This window comes from Amblyomma americanum, chromosome 10, assembly GCF_052857255.1.
Source record: "Amblyomma americanum isolate KBUSLIRL-KWMA chromosome 10, ASM5285725v1, whole genome shotgun sequence".
Classification (NCBI taxonomy): Eukaryota; Metazoa; Arthropoda; class Arachnida; order Ixodida; family Ixodidae; genus Amblyomma; species Amblyomma americanum.
The window spans coordinates 80,576,692-80,599,302 of NC_135506.1; the positions used below are offsets into that span (position 1 = coordinate 80,576,692).

The 22,611-nt window shown below is 52.5% G+C and overlaps 1 pseudogene; it reads right to left on the bottom strand.

Moving 5' to 3' along the window:
* Positions 1 to 21,418: 21,418 nt before the first annotated feature.
* Positions 21,419 to 22,141, bottom strand: LOC144108451 (sentrin-specific protease 1 pseudogene; annotated as a pseudogene).
* Positions 22,142 to 22,611: the final 470 nt, after the last annotated feature.

The following is a 22,611-nucleotide window of genomic DNA, read 5'->3' on the forward strand; positions in this document are numbered from 1 at the left end:
CGTATCCAAGGTTTATGATAGCATCCTCCAGAGCTCAATACTGAATAGTCTGCAGGTCATAGGCGTACAGGGCTATCTTCTGCGATTCATTCACTCATTTCTCAGTGATCGTAAATTTAGAGTGCGGTTAGGCAGTACAATGAGCTCCGAAAGGGCGGTATCGCGAGGGGTACCTCAGGGTAGTGTCCTGTCCCCAACGCTCTTTAATGTTGTCATGGCTGGTCTTCTCGCAAACGTGCAACAACATTGTAGGCATGTCCGTATGACGATATATGCAGACGACATTTGTCTTTGGTTAACCGGATATCAACATAAACGCTTAGCTCTATTAGCGCGACAGGCCGTGCTTTCGGTTAAAAGTTACCTTCAAGGTGTTGAGTTGACTCTCTCGGTGGAAAAATCTGGCTTCGTCCTGTTTCCAGGTAGGGGACGACGGTATGCGCGGCTGAGCATAGACCTTGATCAGTCTTGCCTTCGTCAGGTTAACCACATACGTTTTTTGGGCGTCACTATTGACTCACGTCTACAGTGGCGACGAGCTGTGGACTCGATTGTGTCTTCACTATCTTCGCGTCTCAATGTGCTTCGTAGAGTTGCTAGGGAGCAATGGGGAAACCATCCTGCTGCAATGATCAGGCTTCACGATGCCCTGATGACAAGTCGCATAATGTACCAGCTCCCTTTAATCTCCCCCTCGGTATCGCAGCTGGAACGCCTTGAGGTTTTGCACAGAATGGGACTAAGGAGGGCTCTCGGCGTTCCGCAGGCTGCTCCAAACAATGCAGTACTGTATAAGTCTCAATCGAAACCTCTTCTGCTAGCCGCTTCACAAAGACTTTTGCTGCAAATTGGCCGCCTCAGAGAGACCGTTGCAGGGAGAGCGCTTCTACAGCGCCTTCGAAAGAGATCTGAGTCCCGGGCGTACTTGGCTTTAAATACTCTTCGTTCTCTGGGTCTCGACCTTCGAGATCGACCTAAGACATTGAAGCCACCTTGGTCCTTTCCGAGCCTCGATTGTTCCTTGACAATTCCCCACGTTCGCGCTAAGCGGAATTCTCCTTTAGCGGCAATGCGTTTGCACGTACTGGAACATCTCGAGAGCGAATATGCCAGTCATCTTCAAATTTTTACAGACGGCTCGGTGGACAAGGTCAGAGGATCTAGTACAGCTGCTTTTCATATTCCTTCTTTGAATTATGATTGGTATGTTCGTTTTACTAAAGTAATGTCCTCCACAATGGCCGAAAGCGTTGTCATTGAGGCAGCTCTAAAGAAGCTACGGTGTTGTACGCCTCAACCTACTGTCATAATTACGGATTCAAAATCTGCCCTTCAAAGGTTAGAGTACGGGTTCCCCACTGATGCCTTGAGTCTTAGATCTCTACGTTTGGTGCAGAATCTACATAGCAAAGGCTTCTCTATACGCTTTCAATGGGTGCCCTTGCACATAGGTGTCTTAGGCAACGAGATAGCAGACAACTTGCCCATACAGCTCTCTCCGGGATTCCAGTACATGGAGTCCCTCATGAAGTCAAGGAAATGTTCAGAGATGTGGTGTTGTGCCACTTCAGTTCTTTGTGGGGCTCGCCTCATCAGCCATGTGTGACCAAGGGTCTCAAAAGGTACCAAGCCACCTTGCTGCACCGCGTTCGCACGGATTCTGCTCGTACGCCGGCGTGGATGTATAAGACTGGCCTAGCGTTGTCACCATTGTGTTCAACGTGTGGCCTGTGTGGTGACATAGAACATTACCTCTTGTGCTGTACTTTGTACAACGCGGAACGGGCTGTGTTATTCGGATCCCTCAAAAAGGCAGGAGTTCCTCACAGTTCTCTTCAGGACATATTTTTCCCGCGCGGGAGCCAGTCGAGTAGAAGGGATGCTTCTCGCCTTCTACTTTACCTGCAGGACACGGATTTGGCCTCCACATGGTGACCTCAGGAGTGTCTATTTGGGTTTTTGCGGACAGTGTTTCTGTGATTTCTATTTAAATGTCGCTACGGTGGAGCAATTGCCGGCAGAAACTGCAAGGCTTATCCCACCGGAAGTTTACAACCACTCAACTCAACTGCCTAGTTACCCCCGGAACCGATGCAAGTGCCGGCGGACCCGACACTCCATTGCTCTGACGTGCGTTTCACCGCCCTCGAAAATGCCCTCGCGCAGTTATCGACTGGTGATGGTAATAGTGTTTTTTGATTAAAATAATAGTAAAAAGGAAGGCAAAGATTTTTGCTAGCCCCAGCATCTGCCATCGATACTGAAGCACCTGAGCTGGGGTAGCGGAAATAAAGAATAACAGGCAGAATGGTGAACTGAAATGAAAGAGGCGAGGGGACATGAAGAGAGGAAAGGGGAGAAGTAATATATACAAACTGGGGTCCAGTTCTGGTCAAATCCAAGACAACGTGCTCAAGGCAGCTACGGCCACAGTTACGCCCGCCGCGACAGCCAACGCTAATGCCTGCAGCCAACTTCTCTCTCACACCACCGCCACGTACCTCAAAGCGCGATTGAGGGCGTCCCTTATTATTATTATTATTATTATTATTATTATTATTATTAATATTATTATTATTATTATTATTATTATTATTATTATTATTATTATTATCAGCCCCTCTTTATTCCTTCTCTTATGGCGTGATTCAGGTGTCCGCCGATGTGTGAGATAGATACTGCGCCACTTCCTTTTCCACAAAACAAATTTTTGTCCACTGACCCACTCCCACGCCGCGGTGGCTCAATGGTTAGGGCGCTCGGCTACTGAGCTGTAGTACTCGGGTTCGAACCCGACCGCGGCGGCAGCGTTTCGATGGATTCTGAACGCAAAGGCGCCCGTGTGCTGTGCGATGTCAGATGTGGGATACATTAGTATCCCTCCTCGTCCCCCGTGCCAGCGGCGACCGTGACTTTCACGCGCGCGCGCTACCTGGAATGTGGACACTGCGCCCCTAAAGCTTTGCACCCTCATCATCATCATCATCATCATCAAAACGTTTATTTCCACCGAAATGAATCTCTTTTTTGGACCCCCCGGCACGCAGGCCTAAGGGAGCCCTACTTAGGAGCCTCGCAACTAAGGTCTGGTGAAGACACATTGTCGCTTCACGGCCTCAGCCGCCAGGCGGATGGCTTGTCGCTGCTTAGCGGGGTCCTCGCTCCGCAGCAAGGTCTCCCAGGCTTCTCTATCTTCTATCTTTTGCTCGGCGCCCAGGCTTCCAGCACATTCCCATATGACATGGTCGAGAGTGCCCCTCTCCCCGCACGTTATACAATATTGGTCTTTCTCCTCTTTGGAGATTGTGATGTATACCCAGAAGGGGCTTATATGATTCCCCCCTTGCAATCTTCTGCACGCAATTGCCTCCTCTGTTGCGAGGGAACGGTCGGGCGGCGGATAGACCCTCCTGCTCAGCTTATAATGTTCCGTGATCTCGTGGTATGAAATTAGGCCATCTTTCATGTCTATGCGAGAGGGCTGCTCTGCGGCCGCCTGGTGATAGAGAGCTCGGGCAAGCTCGTGTGCAGCCTCATTTACTGCAATAGATTCATGCGCTGGGATCCATATTATCTCTATGTTACGTTCTATCGGCCTCGCCTCGAGGACGTGTTTGGCCTCTTCCGAGATTCTTCCTTTCGCGAAGTTTCTTACTGCAGTTTTGCTGTCAATTAAAATCGTCGTGGCCTTAGTACCGACGCAAGAGAGCGCTATCGCCAACTCTTCCGCCGCATTGGCATCTCTTGTGCGGCTCGAAGCCGCTACCGTTGGTACTCCTGCCCCGTCGACCACAGCGGATACAGCCGCCCCGTGCTGTCCGCACGCCGCGTCTACGTACGCCACCTGGTCTGCCGGTCGCTCCTTCAGCTTCCTCTCGTAGGCCTTAGCCCTATCTTCTCGCCTTTCCTCGTTATACACGGGGTGCATGTTCCGCGGCATAGGTGGGACGCATATCATGGCCCTGATTCCTGCCGGGATGTTTACCATCTTGTGCGTGCTACTTTCTGGCCGGATTCCTACCCATTCGAGTATTGTCCTGCCCGTTTCAGACTGGCCGAGCCGTTCTAATTGGGATATTCTCACCCTCTCTGCCAGCTCAACCCATCTGTTGTGTACCCCCATTTTTTCAAGCCGCTCCGTCGACGTAGATGTCGGGAGTCCAAGAGCTCGCTTGGCGCATTTCATCAATATTCTGTCTACCTTCTCTATTTCTGCCTTGTTCATGTTTAGGTACGGCGTCGCGTAGCAGATCCGACTTATTACGTACGCCTGCGACATTCTCAGGACATTCCTTTCTTTTAGTCCTCGCCCTTTTACCGCTACCGTCCTGAATATGCCTACCACTTGGTCTGCATATGTGGCTAATTTCTTTATGGTATTGGTGTTGTTTCCTTTCTTTTTGATAAACATGCCTAGGATCCACATTTCCTCGACCGTGGGCACCTCCAGGCCTCCCACCACCACTTTCCACCAACACTGATGTGACGTCACGACGGAGCGCTGCCTACTTCAGGAAAGTTGTTAACCATTACAAATTAGGACATAGGCTGGTACCCCCAGACCCAAAATTAAACAATAGAGAAGCTGTCCCGCGGAGGCGGCTACAAACCAATACATTTATTAACCACGTATGGGCTTATCACGTGACATCAGAGCTGAGGTCGCATGATCGACGCCCACATTGTAGGGCATCGATGGGGCGAGAGGGACCCTCGACTGCATAATTTGGGAGTGCCCAAATTCTCCCAGGGTGGGCAAAAATATTGACAGTAGAGAAGCAGTGTAGACCCTGCTAAGAAGCCCGGAACCTGAGCTCCAGCGCAACACAATCTATTAGGTGGAAGAGGCCTCTACCATTCAACGACTCCCAACCAACCTCTAACCGCCGACGCGCAAATCCCCGTCTCACAGGCCTGCGTGGCGGCGGCGGTGGTGGTGGTGGTAGTGGTTTTATTAAAAATAATAGCAAGAAGGAAGGAAAAGATTTTTGCTAGCCCCGGCATCTGCAATCGATACTGAAGCACCTGAGCTGGGGCAGCGGACACCTAGGATAGAAGGCAGAATGGAGAAATTAAATGAAAGAGGTGAGTGGACAGGAATAGAAGATAGGGGGAGAAGTAATATGTACAAACTCTTTACACAATAAGAAATGTGTCCAGGTTGTGCGCGTGATTAGTTCATTTTAGAGGAATTAAATCACACACGCGCACAGCACTGTGTTGGTTACAACTGGAGTGGGGCGTCCAGTTATTATTCGTTCAAGGTAGAACTCGCGGAGCGTTCGGTCACTGCGTATAACTACCTGACGGAGAACAGACGGGACGTCAAGCCCGTGTGTTCGAGGAATACACAGAGGCTCACCAAAGTTTGCTAACGAGTGCGCCCACTGCCCTGCGGCTACAATAGCGTCGTGATCGAGTCCGGTAGTATGAACCTGCGCCCTATAGGCCGCGAGCATATCGCGACGAGCATCGGCGAACGCGGCACAGTGAAGGAGCAGGTGTTCTAGTGTTTCCACTGCACCACACCCGTCACACACATCACTCGTCGCTATTCCGTAAGGCACCCGTCGTTCCCCGGGCCACACGCAGACAATGCGCGCGCAGAGGATCGTTGCACGTAGTGACCGTGTAAGTGCGCGACAGCCGGTGACACTCTCGATGCGCTCACCTCCCGCAAAGCATGGGTCGGGGTGCTACTCTCGGAGATGGTCATGGATGGCCGCACGCACGTCCTCCAGCGCAAGGGGCAGATCGCTGGCAGTAGTTGGTGTGCAGCGGTCGCGAGGTCGTCAGCTTCTTCGTTGCCTGCGATGCCGCATTGAGCGGGAACACACTGTGCACGCACGGCACAACCTCTCTGCGCGAGGCACTCGATGCGCGAGCGAATTTCCCGCACTAGTGGGGTACCGCGGCCGTTAGATTGCAGGCGGCTGAGGGCGGCGCGGTAGTCGCACAGCAGAGCACTCCTGGGCAGCGGAGGGCCGAGGGTGAGCAGCAGGTCCAGCCCGAGCCGGATCCCCATCAACTCCGCAGTGGTGGAGGAGCCCAGGGAGGTTGCGTGTTGCTGGCTGTGCAGTCGCAAGGCGGAGATGGTGGCCGCCGCAGCAAGGGAGCAGCTGTCGCGGGCCACTGAGCCGTCGGTGTACACGAGGAGATGGTCCTGGAGCTCCTCGTGTATGATGGCTCTGGCCAGCTGCTGCACAGCACAGAGTGGTGTGCTCCGCTTTCCCGCAATGCCGACGATCTCTCGCTGTACCTCAGAGGCAGCAGGCTAGGGCGCGCAGGAGCCGTAGGGGGGTCGGCCTTGTGTCAATTGCTAACACTCGAGCAGCGCCGCACCCATTCGTGAGCGCGGGTGCGAGCGCATACGCTGCAGCAGCGAGCCGCCGTCCGGTGCGTGGTGAAGCCGGTCGATGTGATTCAATGCCCTGCGCGCTGCTTGGAGCTCAAGTGGCCACGCTCCTGCCTAGGCCAGCGTTGCGGCGCAATGCAAGTTTTTGGGCAGGCCTAGGCACACGTGCAGGGACTTGCGTTGCTGAAGCTCGAGTTTCTTCCAGCTCGGCTTGCGCACCGTGACGAGCGACAGCGTATAGAGCATCGCCCCCAAAGCTGCAGCATTGTATAGCCGCAGCGCGGCTTGCTGGGAGATGCCCTGGCCTCGAGCGGTGAGCTTGTGCACGGCGGCGGTGATCCTCTTCATCTGCAGACAGGCCTTGGTCGCCGTGGGGCGGAAGGAAAGGCGCCAGTCGATGTCCAGGCTAAGGTGCCGCACCGATGTACGCCAAGGAATCGGAGTCCCGTCCAGTGACAGTGGAGCAAGGTGCGCACGCGAGCGCTAAGCGCAGGCCATGGCCACCGATTTGTGCGCTCAGCGAGAGACCAAGGCCGCGCAAGCTGGCGTCGATTGCGGTCAGGGCTCCCTGAAGGCACCCCCGCACGCGGAACGCCTCGCCCGGTGGTCCCGGCACCACAGAGCTATGTTGTCTGCATATATGGACATGTACACATGGTGTCGGCCGCTCGTGGGGAGGTAGGCCGGCACCACCGACATGGCCACATTAAACAGAAATGGTGATAGGACAGAGCCCTGCGGCACGCCCATGTTCACCGGGCGAGGCTTGGATAGCTTACCCCCTACTCGCACGCGCATGGTTCGCCCGCTCAGGAAGCCATCAACGTATCGCAAAAGGCGCCCGCTCATGCCAGCCCCCTCAAGCACCGCGAGAATTCGTGCGTGGTGAACGTTGTCAAAAGCACCCGTTCCGTCCAGTAGTAGCAGCAGCGCAACCTGGCCTGCCGCCCAGGCATGCTCCAGCGATGTAACACCGTCCGATATAGAATCAGCCGTGCACCGCATCCCACGGAAACCCGTCTGCCGCTCGTAAAACATATCAGCCTCCGCAGCCCGCTCGTTCAGGCGCTGCAACGTCATATGCTCTATGAGCTTACCTGCCGCCGATGTTAATGCCACTCCCCGGTATCCGCTCAGCTCCTTAGGTGGGCGCCCTGCCTTTCGGATGGGACAAACGACCGCGGTTTGCCAATTCTCCGGTAGCTCCCCGCATTCCCACACCAGGTTGATCTGCTGCAGGAGGGTCTGTCGTTGCTGCGCATCCAGGTTTGGCAGCATCTGGTATGTCACCCCGTCCGGTCCGGGCGCCGAGCGGCGGCGGCAGCGCTGCAGCGCATTGTTCAGTTCAGCCGCGGTGAACGGCGCATCACATGGACCTTCCGAGGCGACGGGCGAGGGACTGGCGTCGCTTCTGGGACTCTCAGGAGCAGCTATGTTAGCTGCCTTTGCGCGGATGGGCGGCGCGAATCGATCGGAAAAACGCTCCGCCAATTCTACAAAGCTGAGCCCGCTGGAGACTGCGAGGGCGGCCAGCGGTTGACGGTTTTCCTGTGGTTCGGTGATGCGCCGCAGGGTGTCAAACAGCCTCCTCGAGCTGACATCTTCCTCCATCCTTTGGCATAGTGAAGCCCACTGCCGGCGGTATAGCTTGTTGGCGTGGCGGGCGCTTCGGCGTCGAAGTGGTTCTAGACAGTTCAGTCGGTGGCTGTGTCTGTCCGTCGCGCCCGTCGCTCTGCGCGATCTCTCTTCTCGCGCATATTGAGCAGCTTCATATCAGGTGTGAGCTGCCCCGACAATTCCTCTGCTCGTTGGGTGGCTGCGACAGCGCTTCAGACTAGACTTGAAAAGAAATCTGCTCCAGTGGCCGCCGCCTCGTCGACCGCCCGCCTGAACGCACTCCAGTTGGTAATGGAGTAGGCACGTTTGGGGCGCGGCTCCAACGCAGTGGGTTCGATTAGGATGGAGTAATGATCCGAGCCAAAGAGGGATGGTGTTCGGCGCCATGTCGCCTCAATGCCTCTTGATGCGAAGGCAGCGTCGATGCAGGAGCCGGTTGTTCGGCGTCGTCGAAAGGTGGGCTCGCCGGTGTTCAAGGGGGTGAGTCCCAGCTGTATTGCTGCGTCGTGCAGGTCGTCTCCACGCGCGGAGTGGCGCACACTGCCCCACGCACTATGGTGGGCATTAAAATCACCACAGATGATTTCGCTCGGGGCACAGCACGAAGACACAGCACGAAAACACAGCGCGTTCCACACGACAGCTGGACGCACATAAACACTGGCCACCGACGTATCAACACCACCGACGCGCACTGTCACCACCACGCACTCCTGGGCGTCAGATGTGGCCGCCACCAATCCGACGAGGGTGTGCTGGACGTCCTGCCGCACATATATCGCGCACCTTGATTTCCCTGATCGATGAGATGTGCCACAAGAGCGCACTGCGGTACAGGTGGGCTCCTCGCACGTGGTGGCTGAGTGGTAGCCAATGTAGCCTGGTAGCCGCATCTGGGGCTCCCCGTCATGTGAACGTATGTACGTATCCTGCAGCGCGATAACTTCCGGCGAATCCTGTGCGATGCGAACTGGCATTTCGGCGTACCGCGCTGTAAGTGAGCGCACGTTCCACTGCAGGATGGATGGTATGCAGGAGGGAGTCCGGCGGCTAGCCGTCATGCTGGCTTATCTTTGCGGGAGCACCCTCTGCTTCGAAGCAAGCCCGGTGTACATCGGTGCCCTCCGGGAAAAGTGCGCTGAGGGCGCGCAATGCCAGCTTTAGGCACGCGATCTCCGTGTGCCGTGCGTCAGGGGGCTGACCATGAGAAGGGGCCGCAGGCTCGGGCCGCGCTGTACGGGACGCCGGGCAACCGGATGGCCGCCGCCGCTGCCAGTGCTGCCGTTACTTCGGTGGCTGCTGCTGCTGGGGTGCTCCGCTGACGGCGTGCGCATAAGAAAACGCGCGCGGTGCCTGCTGATGTTGCTGGGCTGGGGCCACTGTTTCAGCCTGGACGACGGCTCGGACAACCCGCTTGGACATCGGTGCCATGGATGTGGCCACTAAAGAGACCGCGTGAAGCTATCGCTTCCAGTGCGGGCACGATGGGTCAATGGCTGCGTGCCTTCCCCCCCCTCCATCGAATTTAATGCAGCGGGGCTTGCTCGCGCAGGTGCCAGGCTCGTGCGGATCGCCGCAGCGCATGCATCGGGCAGGAGCACGACACATCTCAGTGGCATGTCCCAGGCTGGCGCACTTGGCACAGTGTAGCGGCCGGGAATGGCAGGGCAGACCGCCAGCCTGCGCTTGAATATGGAGATGAACGCTGGTGGTGTCGGCGCCTAAAAACGGAGAGCGAATGTGCTGCCCGTCAGAGACGCCGATACCATCGGCACCATTGACTCCGCCGCCGCTAGCTGCTGCTCCGCCGTCCTGCGCCCGTCCACACAGAAGACTAGGCCGGAGCTTTGGTTCCGAGGAGGAGGCTCCTTGGCGAAGACCGGCACGCCGCGGATGACGGTTGTGGCTAGTAGGGCCTGGAAAACATCGCTGCTGCCCGCATCCACTGCCACTACAGTGCGCCACTTGTTTCACGGGACGGCGAGGACGCCCGGACCGATCTCCTCGGCCAACTCCCAGCCCTGTTCCCTGGAAAAGGCGGTGCCCCGGTTCGCCAGCCGAACAGCACCTTAGCCACCAGGCTGGACGAGAACTCCATGACAGCCGCGGCTCGCTCCAGGGCAGCTCTCCGACGCCGCTGCGCCTTGGTAGTGATGGTGCGCCACGGGACCACGCTGGTCCCAGAATCATCATCGCCGCTGTCTGCGGCGCATTGCTGCAGAGCGCCGCGGAATTTGGCGCGGTCGCTGCCAGCAGGCTAAGACCCAGCCGCAGCCTGGTCTCATGCGGCGGGATTTGGTGAGGTCGCACCCGGTTGTCCTCCGGACGCCGTCCCCCAGCAGCAACAACAGCAGGATCGGCAGCAGCCTGGAGGTGACCTCCATGGGCCTCGTGCTGGGCATGCCCTGCTGATTAGAGTATGGAGGAAGAGGAAACAGTGACGGTGGGGGGCTTAAGCGCTGTCCGTTTGGCCACCGTGATGTACCTGTTGGTTTCCGCGTCCCTCTCCTCCTCGGACTCCGTTGAGCGTAGCCGTTTCCTGAGAACAGACTCGTCCATCAGGGTGCACATGCTCTCCTCGGCTGCAGATGTCCGCGGTGAGCCCGCAGCAGCAGCATCAGGCGGAAAGGGCATCACAGCCGGTTCCCCGGGAGTAGCAATGGCGGAAGAAAGCGCAGGGGTGGCCAGAAATGGTGGGGAGGGAGCCGCCATGGAGTCCTGCGCCTGGTGAATGAGCGTCATGGCCTCCCTCAGGGCTAGAACGCGTGGGTCCGCCGGCGACATGTCTAAGGTCCCGATGATGGACTCGAGGTTCTCCGAGGTGGTGATGAGCGCTGTCGTCAGGCACCTCACCGTGTCCCGCTGATCAGTGATCTCGGCCTACATTCGCCGTATGGTGCAGGACGACCTTGCTCTGGATGGCGTTCGTCTCTGTGATCGTGAGCGTGAGCGGCCTGCCCTGCGTTGCTCAGTGTCACCGCCGAACGCAGGCCGTCGCTCGTTCATGGTGTCTGTGGCCTCCATGGGGAGACCCCGCAGCGCCGTGAAGCCTTAGGCCCAGTGTACGAAGGAGCGGAGAGCTAAGAACACGTCCGCTCGCTTCGAGCGCCAGCGGAAGAAAAAAAAGTGGAGCTGTAGAATGCCGATTTCCTGTGGATATACGAAGAAAGAAGAGAAACTGCCCAAAACATTTTCTGTTTTAAAGCGAAAACTATACTGGCCGCGAACTTGCGCATTTCGCCTTGACCGCACTCTGAGGAAGATCATCATCTCACAACGCGCACCTCACATATCTCGGTGGACACCCGAGTCACGTTTTCCTCTTTACCTCCCTCCTTTATACCTTACTTTACGGTGCGGTTCGGTTTTCTACCGAGATGTGTGAGACGGTTACTATGCTTGCTATCCTATATTTCCGCTGCCCCAGCTCAGGTGCATCAATATCGATGTCAGATGCCGGGGCTAGCAAAAATCTTTTTCTTCCTTTTTGCCATTCTTTTAATAAAAACAACTAACACCACCTACTATGCTTTGCGTGCTCGCCGCGCCATCTGGCATGAAGTTACACTGCGCGGCTTGCCGCCGCCGCCGTTTGGTATGACGTCACATCACGTTTCGCGTCGTTTGCGATCGCCTCCTCTAGCTTCGCCAGCTGTGCCGCGTCTGATAACATGTCGGAGGATTTGAAAGGAGAGGTCGCGTGCTCCGCAACCACAATTGTGTCGTCTTTAGTGCGACTACATAGCTAGACAACCAGACTAACCTGAATTTGCAATCAAGGTTAACCAAGGCTAACCATGCTATTCCTTTGCTTTCGCTACGTTTATCCTGGCATAGCCGAGCTAAGCCACTGCCAGTTTTCTTTTGGAACTGGGCTTTAGGCTTGGCTGAAAAGGGAAGGAAAAGGGCTTTTGACCCCGCCTCCTTCCTGTTCCTGCATAGCCGCTGCAGCATTGCCGAGAAAAGTAATTGAAGCAAGCCACTATCACGGCGTCCGATATAGTGCACCCTAGAATGAACTACGCACTATACCTCGGGAAGAGATTATTCGTTGTGACAGAATTTTGGGGAACGAAAAGGCGCATTATTTTCCCCGTCTGACAGCATGCTTTATGGCATAAAATTGTAATTTACAAATAAAGATACACTCAATAACGAAGGAATCCGCCGTGGTGGCTCAGTGGTTAAGGCGCTCGTCTACTGATCTGGAGTGCTCGGGTTCTAACCCGACCGCGGCGGCTGTGTTTCGATGCGGGCAAAACGCAAAAAAAATGGCTGTGGTTTAGCTCCGGTTAACCCTAGTTGAATTGTGAAAGCTTTGTTTCCACGGCACGTTGTTTACCCAGCTTATCAATGCGACGCTCTCGAGAACTCTAACTGGTCTCTTCCGCAGTTCGAGATTAACCCGCCGCGCTGGCTCAGTGGATAGGGCACTCGGCTACTCATCCGGAGTCCGCGGGTTCGAACCCAACCGCGGCGGCGGCGTTTCTATGGAGGCAAAATGTTAAGGCGCCCATGTGCTGTGCGATGTCAGGACACGTTAATGATCCCCAGGTTGGCGAAATTATTCCGGAGCCTTCCACTACGGCACCTCTATCTTCCTTTCTTCTTTCACTCCCTCCTTTATTCCTTCCCCTACGGCGCGGTTCAGGTGTCCAACGATATATAAGACGGGAAGTGCGCCATTTCATCTCCCAATAAAACCAACCAGCCAGTTGAAGAGTCACTCTGGGACGTGGCACGACCTATAACCGTATCTTCGTTACGACGCTTCTCGAGTTGTGTGGTGCTTTCTTCTGGAGTCTCTTGAGTGCGTTCTTTTTTCCTTCCTTGGTTCTGTCGTTGTTGCGTCTTCTTTGCGCTTTCCATAACGACTATAATACAGTGACGTTGCTGTTGCCGATAGGAAGACAAGGAAAGTTCACGGGCCTGCCTACTGGCTCAAGACGCGCCACGCTCGCTGCCGCGTGCTGAATATTCCCCGGGCCGATCCCGGAGGCAGTGCAGTACCGGGCCGGCCAGTGCCAGGGTGTTTCGCCATATTCCAAAAATAAGTTTAATATCTTGGGTCCAAGGACCCGCAGCAGATAATAAATCAGGTAATATGTCTGATGTTGCTGAGAGGAAGAAGGAAAAGGAACGTGCCCGGGCCTGCCTACTGGCTAAAGCCGAGCCACGCTCGCTGCCGCGATCAGAAAGTAGGAGGGGGTAAAGGATAGCAGAGTAAAGTGTGAAAGAAAAGACGCGCCGCGCTAATATCACCGGGGCCGATCTCCAAAAAATCAGGTATGAGGTGAAGCGCATATATATATATATATATATATATATATATATATATATATATATATATATATATATATATATATATATATATATATATATATATAGATTTAAGAGAAGTGGGCACTTCTACAAAGACCGCACCGCGGTTGAAACGTTGATAAATAAAAGTGTCTTTGTAGAAGTGCCCACTTCTCTTAAAACTTTATTCTGCGGAGCCAACGCAACCTACGTTCGCAACATATATATATATATATATATATATATATATATATATATATATATATATATATATATATATATATATATATATATATATATATATATATATCGCCGCAAAGCGCCACCTCCTCTACCGCAGCGCAGCACATCTTGTGGAGCTTGCGGCAAAAGGCACGCGTGTGCTGTGCGATGTGAGTGCATTTACGCCTAGGTAGTAAAAATTTTGTGGAAACCTTCGCTGCGGACGACGCGTACTCGAGCGGGTTGTCATCGGCTACCACCGCCATTATGGCGACAAGCAAGTAATCCCGCGTAATGTCACGGACGGCATCTAACTCGCTCCAGTCCCACTAATCGTACACGCGGCGTATAATCAAGCCAGAAGACCGGCCAGAGAAACGGCCCCGCAGGGAGACAACGGAAGAGCGAGGGAAGCGCGTTTCGGGAACGGTGCCGAAGATCAAGAGGATCGACGATACGTCGTTGCGGTCGTCGACACTGGCGGAACGCTTATCCACTCCGCCAGCTTAAGCTCCCGACACGCCGAAGAGGCCGATGAATTAGCCATTGCACTTGCCATATCTGATCACGGTTGCGGGGTCGTTGGTAGTGACTAGCGCACACCGATAAAAAAAATGCGCCAAGCGGAGAATATCCGCGGAAGCTTGCCGAATAATCAAGAACCTGAAACTCTCACCGGACAACAAGGTCGAACTTGTTTGGTTCCACCCAAACATGGGGGATGTTTCTCCGCACCTCACCAACCTCAGCGAGGCCGCTCACTCCGCCGCACGAGGACTCAGAAACCGTTCCGAAAAGAGCCATGGTGAAGACGTGGTGAGATATAGGCTGACAGGCTTCAATGAATAACCAAAGGTTTCTACCTGGCCCGCCGGGCCCTTCCTCCGCTTAGCAAAAAACTATTCAGAGCTCAGGCAGTCGCCTGGAGGCAATTAAAAACACGTACCCGAATCCGCTGCAATAAAGAGGAGGATCTACCCCAAATATATAACACCCCAACGTGCAAGGTCTGCAAGACAGATGTAGCCGTAATTGAACACATACTCTGGGAGTGTAAGGCACAGCTAACCAATGTTGATCCCCAAACCCTCTCGTCCAGGTGGTCCGCCGCTCTTCGTAGCACCAGTCTAAATGACCAACTCTAGGCTGTCCAGCACTCCCTCGAGGCGGCGAAGCGACAAGATCTCGACGACCCCACGTGGGAGTCCTAGGCTCGGTCGGACAAAAGCCTGGTGGACACTTATTATAATTGCTAGACACAAGTTATTATTCACTCACCACCAATGCGTCACCACTTTCTTCCTTTTTTATTTCGCTCCCTCCTTTATCCCTCCCTTAATGGTGCGGATAGGGCATCCACATAGATATAGAGACAGTTTTTGTCATTTCCTTTCCTCAAAATAAATTCTAAATTTATTTAACGCACCCTCTTCCATTCAGTGGTATCGGGCGGTTCTCATTTGCTAGCAGAGAATGGGTATATCACAATAGAGAAAAGTGTTTGTTCCTCTACCAAAGAGGAAAGAGATTATCTCCTTTCAACTACCACCACCTGCTTTGTCACACTAGCAGGGTCACAAGAATCGGCCGACACCGTGGGCCCGAAGGGAGTCCCTTCACCAAGGGACAGCTGCTTCGTTTTTTAGGTGTATCCGGCTATTGTGTAGACCACACAGACAGGAGAGGGAATGAAACGCCACTGGAATATGTTGTCGAAAACTGAGCAGCGACTCGCCGCGGTGGCTCACTGGTTAGGGCGCTCGGCTACTGATCCGGAGTTCCCGGGTTCGAACCCGACCGCGGCGGCAGCGTTTTTATGGAGGAAAAACGCTGAGGTGCCCGTGTGCTGTGCGATGTCAGTGCACGTTAAAGATCCCCAGGTGGTCGAAATTATTCCGGAGCCCTCCACTACGGACCTATTTGTTCCTTTCTTCTTTCACTCCCTCCTTTATTCCTTCCCTTACGGCGTGGTTCAGGTGTCCAAAGATATGAGACAGATATTGCGCCATTTCTTTTCCCCAAAAACCAATTATTATTATTATTATTATTATTATTATTATACTGAGCAGCACGCAGTGGTTGACTGGTGATGGCGCTCGGCTGCTGTCCCGAAAGACTCGGTTTCGATCCTGGCCATGGCGGTCGAATCCTGATGGAGGAGCAATTGTAAAGCCGCGTGTACTGTGCGATATCAGTGCACGTTAATGTACTCCAGGTGGCCGAAACTTGCGGAGCCCTTCACTACGGCGTCCCTCATAGCCTGAGTTGCTTTGAGACGTTAAAAAATCAACAAACCATAAACCAACATGAGAAGAAAATTTGCTGTCAATCCAATCTGCATACTTGAACAGGACCACTTGCGGAGCGAATTGCACGAAAGTGAAAGAATTACAAGGCACTGCGACAAATTACATACACCAGTATATGCCGGTTCCATTCTTAGAAGACAAATAAATTCTGGAAAACTTGAAGCTTCAAGGCCTTCCATTTGCGTCACTTTGATAGCACTAATTGGTGGGCGACTCGCACATGTTGATTGTGACCAGCTCATGAGGCAGGCAGAAAACTCTCTGCGCTTTAGTAGCCTTACTAAGGATACAGATCCCTGCTGCCCGATCAACGCCTGCGGGCAGAGCATGCCGACCTCTTTTGAGGCTATGCTGCAGCTAATTCTCTACACTATGGTTGGAAACCACGCAATACAGGCAACAAAATTAGTATGTGTGTGTCAGAAGCTTAAGGTTATTCGACAGTTTTGCAGCCAGCAACAGATATCGTTGCACAGTTTGTAGTAGTAGTGCTTTTTCAATGAATAATAAAAAGGAAGGAAAAGATTTTTGCTAGTCCCCGCATCTGCCATCAATACCAAAGCACTTGATCTCGGGCAGCGAAAATTATGGGTAGCAGGCAGAATGGAGAAATCGAATTAAGGCGGTGAAACGACAGGGAGAGAGGATAGGGGAGAAGTAATATACTCAAACTTTTTACACAATAGGCAATGTTTCCAGGTAAAATGGGTTCTTTGAATTAGATGAGCGCTTTCTTCGGAACAGTTTCGTGAGCATTGAGCTGCATTGGAACACAGCTGAGGCAGTTATCTAGCTGTCTGGTTAACTAATACCAAATAAGTAACTTTTAGGTAATAGTTTTCGGCTCCTTGTTGTGCTCAGAGGTTTGAAGCCTACCGTAAGCAAAATTCACATCAGTTTTTACATTTCACGAAAAAGCCCTTCTCGTCGCCGCTGCAACGACAACCATGCTGAAAGAAAGAGTGCTACCTGCGCCTGTTGTAAAAAGCGCCACCGGCCTCGAGAACAAAAATATGGGTAGCTTAGGGGCGTATGTACAGGCGTAACTATCAGACCTTGAAGAGAAGAAGGGTGTTTAGAAAGAAAGAGCCACTGAGAAAAAACTTGGGTTTCAGGAGCAGGAGGGGAAAGCTTTATTGTTTTCTGCAGTTCTGGGCCGTCTTTAGAGATGTTCTCATTTTCGTTGCATCCCGTGTAAATCCCTCATCCCAGCTCATAGTCAGCACGACGAAAGCCGAGCGAGCATCTGCACGTAACAAGCGATGCACAACTCTCAATGAAAAGTATTCCGTGGTCCAGACTGGCTGTAACACCAAGATTAAAATAACAAACGTAATCAACCTGAGAATGCGAGTGCGCATTTCAGGGGGCGCGAAGTAAATCGATCTTGTACGGCGCTAACTAACGCAAATTTCAATTTCGGCTGTCATGAACGGCATAAGCGATATTTCTCGCCGCGCATCTACCTTGCAGCAAGAAAAAGCCAGCACACAGCAAGCAAGGAGCGGCCTATCATCACAGGTTTCACACCGATTGCCTTTTGCGCGCATTAGAAGCAACATAATGCGGACGGTTTGCGGGCGGCGCGGCGGTGGAGGCAATTCTACCACCGGACGGCGCCGTGGGACGGCACTCGGCGTTGTACATGCACTGCATTGCAAATAACTAAGATATTTTCAAATGAAGCTTTATTCCGCTGACCACCACGTTACTTCGTTCGTAGAACGCAGGGGCCGTTGGTTTCCGTAACCGAGAACTGTGGCAAGCTGTGTGACAACGGCGGACCGTGGTTAGACTGCCAGTATAAAACAGATATAAAACAGTGCTGTAAATGGCTGTAGCGCGGCGTGGATGCGAACTAACTGTAAAAGGGAAAAAGTTTACAAGCGGTCAGAAAATGAAATGACCAAAAGAGAAATATTAACGGAATTACGTAATCTGTGTAGGCAGATTAAAGGTATGCTGCATACCGCAAGTTTCTCTCACAGAACAACCAAACTGGAGGAAACAAGCGGCACCGGGAGAACATTGCGCTGATCCTTCCTTCACCAAAGCATGGGATGGAACTTAGCAAGCGAACAAAGCCGGACGACCGGTCGACTTCCACGGATGGCGTCACTTCCGCCAGTTCTTCCTTTTTGGCGAGCACCCCCCCCCGTTCCCCCATCCGCCCAGGTCTTCTGGAAGCCACGTGGCATTTCACCAGCCATTTTGGCGCATTGCACAGACTGAATAGAGAACAAAATTTAATTGCATGATTTATAAGGTCCTTCCTTCCCAATCAGCTTCCCTGAAGAGAACTAGAGAAGAGGACAGAAAAAATAGAGGGAAAGTGAATACCTCCAACGCATGGTGCAAGCCTTTCAAAACGTTTGTAAAAGTTGACAAATGATTCATAGAAAATTACTTTTTGTGAAAGGAAATGGCGCAGTATCTGTCTCACGTTTCGGCTGTCACCTGGACCACGCCTTATGGGAAGGGATAAGTAGGGACTAAGAGAAGAAATGAAGAAAGAGGTGTCGTAGTGGAGGACCCCAGAATAATTTCGACCGCATAGGGATATTTATCGTGCACAGATATCGCACAGCAAAAGCGCGCCTTTAAGTTTCGCCTCCATCAAAACGCGGCCGCCACGGTCGGATTCCAACCGGGGTACTCCGGTACAGTACCCGAGTGCCCTCACCATTCAGCCGCCGCGGCTGGTGCTGCTGAGTATCGGTCGGCTATTAATGCGAGAATTTTTCTTGTCCTTAGGAAGCAAAAGGATTAACGCATGCCACTGAGCAAGCGAGAAACGCGCACATGCTGACGTTCTGCGGCCGCCCTCAGTGCACTCTTGCAGGCGCTGCATTGATTAGACAAGTTGTCGGACTAGTTGGTGGTGATCCATTCTTTTGTTGACAGCGCTTAAAAAACACGCACAGTGGACACAGAAGACGACTGTGACGTCGTCTTCTATGTCTTCTGCCCGTGTTGTTTAAGCGCTGTCAACAAAAGAAAGGCGATTCGTGCTCCCAGTACCAGATGGCCATACCGTCTATGGTCATATTGAGCGCAACGGAGTGCATACTTCGCCGCACACTGTTCTTGCTCATTCATGTTCAATGCGGCACTATACAACAAGCTATGCGTTTTGCTTCTGAAAGAGTACACAACCAAAGCGCGCGAAGAAAGCGTGCGCTTACGGTGGCTGATTACGCAGCATAAGACGCCTGCGCCTGTGAGAGCCTTTTATGATTAGTTGCTGATTGCTGTATCTCAGTGCCTACGAGGGTATGCTTTCCACTATGCCGACAAAAACCTACCGCCGCGGTGGCTCAGTGGTTAAGGCGCTCGTCTACTGAGCCGGAGTGCCCGGGTTCGAACCAGACCGCAGCTGCCGCGTTTCGTAAGGAGGCTGAGGCGAACGCGACGGCGCCCTTCGCCCGGGTTCGAACCAGACCGCAGCGGCCGCGTTTCGTATGGAGGCTGAGGCGAACGCGACGGCGCCCTTGGGCTGTGCGATGTTAGTGCACGCTAAAGAGCCCCAGGTGGTCGAAAGCATCCCGGAGCCCTTCACTACGGCACCTTTTTCTCTCTATCTTTAACTCTCACCTTCCCCCTCCCCTTACGAAACGGTTCCGTTGTCCACTGGCATTTTTGAGACAATTACGGCACCATTTTCTTCCCTCAAAAACCAAATTTGTTTGAGGCAGATACTGCGCCATTTCCTTTCCCCCAAGAAACCAATTATTATTTTTTCTTTCATTCTAAACGAAAAAGGGCCGCATTTTATGCGCTTGTTTCTACAATTATTTCGCTTCCTTTCCATCGGTTGGTCCTCCATCCATGCGGCAGTGAGCGAACTGAGCTGCGGAGGACGATTGAGATGATGAGGTTGATAATACCAAGTTTATATCAACCAGATAAGGAGGCCGCCTACTCCCCGTCCCCGGCACACAGGCCTGGGTGACGGGGGCTGGGACCTCCGCGGTTTGAAGCAGGCAAAGAGGCGTTGATTGCTCGCGGCTACTTCCGCCAGGCGGATGGCTTTTTGCTGTGATTCAGGTACCTTGCTCCTCAGGTTTCCCAAGCAGCACAATTGGCCCAACATTGGAACTGTATAGGCAAAGTTGGCCCTACAAAGGAGAGTGATGGGACCATCCTCTTGCAATACTGGGCCGATGACCTGTGCTGCTTGGGTTCTCTGTACAGTTTATATTTTCTTTAGCAGCGGATTTAAGTCGCGGCGTCACATGTCGCGACAGAAAGTGGCAGGCGTGTGAAAATGTGACGCTGGCAACAATCTTTTCAAAATATGAATCTTGGCGAATCCATGTCATCACCACCAGGGCCGCGCACTTACCTTTTTTCACAATTTAAGAGTTCCTTAAAGCTCAAGTCTACACTTATGGCGAGACAGTTACCGCACCTCGTCTTTCTCCATCACCTCCTCCTTACAGTATAGAAATAGGGAAAACGCTTCGCAAATAGAAATACGGTCCCACCAAATCAATACGTCGAAAACATATAAACTATGTGGTTGATTTCTATGCGAAATAAATGTAATGAACCAATGCCACAAATGTCTCTAGGGCTTAAACTTCTTAAAAGAGCGCTAAACAGTTTAAATCGGGCTGTAGAGAAATATTTGAAAAAAAGCTGGCCAGCTCATCTTGATTGCACATCCTCGCATATGCAAAAGATGGAATCTCCGCCGGATTTGCACTGACAGGCGACAGGAAAATTGTAAAAAGTTAATTATGAAAACTGTAAAATTAAATCTTATTGGAAAACAAATAAGCTACGGAATCAAATATTATCAGACAATAGCAAGCAACCGAACCTCAACGACCGAAGAGGTTTGTACACATTCGAATAAAGGCAAACTCCGAGGGGTGACCAAGAATTCTATACCCAAACTGGAGCTTTACTTGGGTGTCAATTGGTACGTATCGCGAAGAATACAATAGCCAATTTTTCACACAAAAACAGATCTAACAATCAATCACAATAAATATGCATAAGCACTGTCAACACACAAAACGTTGAAAAACGTAGAACTGAACTCTGATCAGCGTGGTCGCAAATCAATGAAGAAATTATTACAAATTAGCCAGAGGCATAAAAAAATCTGAGCATAATCTTCGAACAGACGATGATAAAATATTTACAAGATTGTGAACCGGGTATTTTCGACGGCAATAGAAAAAGTTTCGCGTAGTGTGCGCTATCAGAGGAATTTGAACACCAGGCGGCCGAAATTATGTCTGTGACCTCCACTGCATCGTCTTCGCCCTCACCAGTTCCGTCTCTTCCAATAACATTTCTACCATCACGCAATGCACACTCAGCAATCGACATGAAAAAGCAAAAGCAATCGACACTATCGACATAAAAAAGCAAAAAGGACGAACGCTAGTAAACCGGGAAGTAGCTGCTCACGCACTGCAATATACAGAATGAATAACTAGGGGCAGTAGATATGAAAAAAAATCAACAATGGCGCAAACCTCAATAACAGCAATTACACCAAATCACATAAAAACCGCACTTAAGATACATAAGTACAATCAAACTGAAAATATATTCTGGGTGCACGGACGCTTGAAACGAGGCATGTTGTAAGTAGGCTTCACCATGAGAGGAGCCGGCGGTGTAAAATCTCGTACACAATACGGCCGCGGAAGTACGGCATGTGCTTCTCCTTGAACAAAATCGGTGCATCCCGGGTGAGACACTCAGCGTACTGACACAGGAAGACGCCGGAGTCGAAGGTGTCCTTCTGGAGGGGCACATTGGATGGGTAAAAATACCAGCCGCTCCAGTCCAGGTCGCAGTCACGCCAGTGGCTCACCTTTTCCAGGTAGTCCGCCAAATCATCGATGATGTTGGCATGCTCATCGCGCGGACCCAGGCTGTCATAGATGACCATCTCGGGCGTGCAGAAATCCACCACGGCGAGACACCAGTGGGACGGGTCCTCGGAGTGCACGGGCACCAGTAGAATGTCGTAAGCGAAGAGGTCTTCGCCTTGCGTCCAGCGTTTCACGCCGTCAGGTCCACAGCTATGCAGCTTGGTGAAGAAAAAAGTACTGAACGCGTACACAGCCGGACCGCCTTGCCTCTTGGAGCGTTGCGCAATCATGGCCAGGTAAAAGTTCACAATATTGTCATTAAGTCCCTTGCCTTCTCCTAGCGTGGCTATGTCATGTCGAGTGATAGCCATAGAGAAGGCCTCGACCAGAACCTGTTCCGGTGGGCCCGGCTTCAGCGCTTCAGACACTTCTTCCTGCATGGCAGAAGTGAGTCGGCTACTATAGCTGACGTCTCCCTCGAGGTCGGCTGCGACGGTCATCGCCGCCATGTTTTCACTTCAGGTTTGCACAGGGGCGCTCAGGAGACAGGATCACTCTTCAAACAATCTGTTCTTGTCGACAGGTTGAAGCATCCCTCTGCAACTGAGAGGAGGCACAGAGCAGTCAGCGAACGTCACGGGGCTAGCGGCTGACTTAAACCAAAACTGCTGCTCGCTTTGAACGGTCAGCGTTCGTCTTACCTCGGAGGAGAAGACGCGCTGTTGCTTTTCGAACACCTCGTTGATGGTCAAACAGAATAGATAACTCTTCAAACTATCTGTCCCGATCAACAGGTGGAAGCGTCCCTCTGCAACTGACAGGAGACACAGGGCAGTCATGGAACGTCACGCGGCTAGCGGCTGACCTAAACCAAAACTGCTGCTCGCTTTGAACGGTCAGCGTTCGTCTTACCTCGGAGGAGAAGACGCGCTGTTGCTTTTCGAACACCTCGTTGATGGTCAAACAGAAT